The sequence below is a fragment of the Haemorhous mexicanus genome, chromosome 16, assembly GCF_027477595.1.
Source record: "Haemorhous mexicanus isolate bHaeMex1 chromosome 16, bHaeMex1.pri, whole genome shotgun sequence".
In the NCBI taxonomy this organism is placed as follows: domain Eukaryota; kingdom Metazoa; phylum Chordata; class Aves; order Passeriformes; family Fringillidae; genus Haemorhous; species Haemorhous mexicanus.
The window spans coordinates 4,335,864-4,339,423 of record NC_082356.1 but is presented as its reverse complement, the minus strand read 5'-3'; the positions used below and the strand labels follow the sequence as shown (position 1 = coordinate 4,339,423).

At 61.4% G+C, this 3,560-nt stretch overlaps 1 long non-coding RNA gene across 1 annotated transcript; it reads right to left on the bottom strand.

Moving 5' to 3' along the window:
• Positions 1–518: 518 nt before the first annotated feature.
• LOC132334693 (uncharacterized) lies at positions 519–1,287 on the bottom strand. Its single transcript, XR_009488434.1, has 2 exons — positions 1,134–1,287; positions 519–843 (listed from the first exon to the last, which is right to left on the bottom strand). It is a non-coding gene; the product is annotated as an uncharacterized LOC132334693 (long non-coding RNA).
• Between the last annotated feature and the right edge of the window lie 2,273 nt (positions 1,288–3,560).

Here is a 3,560-nt window from a genome sequence, read left to right as displayed (position 1 = left end):
CCAAAGGAGCACGATGGCAAAAGGCCAAGCACAGCAAAGCAAAGAGCCAGCCCTGCACACACAGGGAGGTGGCCCAGTGCAAAGCCAGCGGGGCACCCTGAAGGTGCCACACTATGCCACACTACCATGTGTCCCTGCCCTGGGAATGCCAGGAATGCCCTGTCCAGGCCTTTCTGTGGCCCCTCTGGGCTCAAAGCTGCTGTTCTTCTGGCTCAACGGCACCTAAAGCTCAGAGCTCAGCCTCCCCCACAGCAACAGGAACAAGACTTAGCAAGCAGGCAGTGGAGCTCAATGCCTAAGGCTGAAGGGCCTGGGGCTCCAGTCTCGAGCACAGGGAGGGCACACGCCCAGCCCCACAACTCCTGGCCCCACAGCCCTGAAAGGCCGGGAAGCCAAAAGGCTTCTGGCCATTTTTCCTGCAGCACTGCACACCTGGGCAGCTCACTGAGCACAAGCACCCTTTTCCCCTCTTCTTCAATGCCCTGCAGGTCCTGGCAGCAAAAGAAAGATCCTGGGTGTCTGTCTATTATAACACATCCTATATTTATATACTAAAGAAAAACAAAAAGAAGAAAAGAACAGTCTTGAACAAACTGAAAATCTCTGCTGGCTCAGGTGGCCCCAGCAGACAGAGCCTCTGGGCTCATCTCTGTGCAGAGCTCCAGCAGCGCAGGCAGCTGAGCCCCAGCAGACGAAGCCTTGTCCTCCATGGCCCACGGAGCTCACCATGCAGATTCCTGAAGGTGGAATATCGAGGTCTGTCTAATGCCCTGAGGATATGCCAAGTTTGAATTGACAGGCTGCTGACAGAGGGGCTGATGTCATTTGCCATTACTTCCAGGGCTGTAACAGAGAGGAACAGAGCCATGGTCAGATGCCACATCTGCAGGGAGCTGAGGAGAGCGCCCTGCCAGGGCCATCCCAGCCCGCACTAGCCATGGCCAGGATGGAGCAGGGTCCAAGGGGATGAGCCCAAAGAGCAGCCATGAATCCCCCACATGGCCCTTAAATCTCAGTGTGCTCCACCCAGGCCAGCCCTCGTCCGCACAAGGAGCAGAGCCCTCCACAGACGGGACAGGGCTTGCAGCTTTCCCCTTGCCAGCCCCCACTGCCAGCCTGCTGCCCTCACTCACCACTGTAGATAAGCTTCAGCTCTTGATACTTCCCCGTCAAGCTCCGCCCGGCCATCCCTGGGAACACAGAGCCTGTCACAGCCCCAGCGGCACAGCTCCCTGCCAGCATTGCTGCCGGCACTGTGGCTACACACCCTGCTGGCCCGGCAGGGCTCAGCCCGGCCCTGGCTGCACGCTGCCGCCCCAGGGCACGGCTGAGAGAGGGCGGCAGCAGCGCCGGGGCCAGGCGGGGCTCGATGGCGCCGGGCCTGGGTGGCGCTGCCGTGGCAGCAGGCAGGGCTGGGGCCGAGCTGTGGTGGGCTGGGGAGGGAGCCCGGGCTCGTGGCTCACCAATGAACCTGATGGCCGCCACTCGCAGGGACTCCTGTGGGCTCTGCAGGTAGGGCAGGGCCCGGCGCAGGTGCTCGGCCGCTCTGCCCTCGTCGTCTGCCAGCTGGAGAGAGCAGCAGGAGGGAAGGGTTAGCGTGGGCTCAGCCCCTTGGCCGAGCGCTGCCTGTGCCCAGCCCCAGCCTCCCCTGCCTGCACAGCCCTGAGGCGCGGCCAGCAGCTGCTGGTGCCGGGCTCTGGAGGGTGCAGAGGGCCGGCTGCTGCCCGGGGAGCCGCGGTGCCGGCCCGCCCCACAGCTCCGCTGGGCCAGGGCTCCATCGGAGCCTGGCTCGGGCCCAAAGGAGCCTGGAGAAGAGCCCGCACGGCCTCTGGGTGCAGCAGCGGGCAGGGGCACAGCTACCAGCCCCGCACTCTGAGCACTGCCCTCGGGGGCCTTCTCCAGGCTGAGGCTGGGGCTTCCAGGCCGTCCTTACTAGGCAGTTGGCGAAAATCCAGAGTTTCTCCTTCGTCACCAGTCTTTCAAGATCCCTCCTCTTCAGGAACTTGACCACACAAAGCAGCGTTTCCTGAGAAGCCTGGAGAGCAGCAGAGATGCAGAGATGGCCCCACAGCCCAGGGCGCAGGACTCACGTCCCTGTGCCAAGGCCTGGAGGAGGCTGCAGCCCGGCAGGCGCCAGGGCAGGAGGCAGCCGAGCCCCCTGCCAGGGGGACAGCAGCAGCCCACGAGTCCTCACCTGTGCCACACGCCGATTCCCATCATGGCAGTGGAAGAAAAGTGGGAGCAGGCTGTGGCTCACTTGTGTCTTCAGGGCCTTTATTTTCTTTTCCAGTGGAAGAGTCAGCAATGTTTGGAAGAGCAATATGGAGAGCTGCTGCACCTGGCTATTATTCTGAAAGAAGAGAAGAAAAGAAGACCTCAGCATGGGCTGCAAGGGGCTCAGCTGGGTGCAAGCCTGCAAATCCACAGGGCACCAAGTGTCCAGGCAGCACCCAGTGGCCGTGGCTGGGCGCACAGAACCTTACGTGGTCAAAGAGAGGCGGGAGCGCCTCAGCCAGCTGCAGTGCAATCAGGCTGGGTATTGGCGTGTCCTTGTCCAAGATTATAAAGCTGAGTACCATGACCTTTATCTTAACTATCTCTCCATCTTTATCCCACAGGAGCCTCACAAGTCCTTGAGTCAGGCTCCACATTTTTCTGGTCTGTGTGGATCACAAGTTTATGAAATTCCACCCTGCTGGTGCAGGGCCTAGAGGCCAAATGCCTGTCCCAAAGCACTCGGGCAGCTGAAGGGGAGGCAGGAGAGCTGGGAGCAACTGCCCCAGCGCCCAAAGCCCAGCCAAGCCCAAGCGACTGCATTCCCCAGTGCAGCTTCAGCTGCTGCCCCCTTCTCACCATCAAGGGATTGTCAGTGAGCCTGAGGAGGGCCTTGAATGCCAGGAGACGCCTCTCCCTGCACTCGCTCTTCAGGTACCATGAGAAGATTTGCAGGACTCTGTCAGCATCGCATTCCCTCAAGCCCAGGAACTCGAGGACCTGAAAGGCACAGGGCAGTGAGAGGGGACCCGGCCGGCAGGAGCCCAGAACTGCACAGGGCTGGGCCCAGGCAGCAGCACAGGGTGCGGGCACCGTCCCAGGCAGCTGTGGCTCCGAGAGGGCAGAGAGCTGGGGAGCAGCTGAGCGAGGCAGTGCTGGCCATCAGGCTCACCTCCACAAGGAACGCCAGGGCAGGCAGATCCCAGCGTGGCTCCTGTGTGCTGAGCAGCCGGAGCAGGTAACGAAAAATCCGGGAACAGGAGGGTAGGGAGACACAGCACATCTCCCTGGCAGGAGAAAAAGGAACCAAGACTGTGAGCCAGGGGGACAAATGTTTCCCAGGACTGACTCACAGAGGTCTGGTCTTTCCCCAGCATCCTGCAAGTGCACCTGGGATATTTCGGAGGTGGCTCCTTTTGTCCACCCTCCTCTCCCAGCCTTTTCTAGTCTGCTCGGCCGTCCCTCAGTGACAAGGCCCTCTGGGCTACAACCAGGGGGACTGTGTGGGCCACCTGGGCACAGAGCACAAATGTCAGAGGCAGTGGGGAGAAGGGGGTCTCACCTGG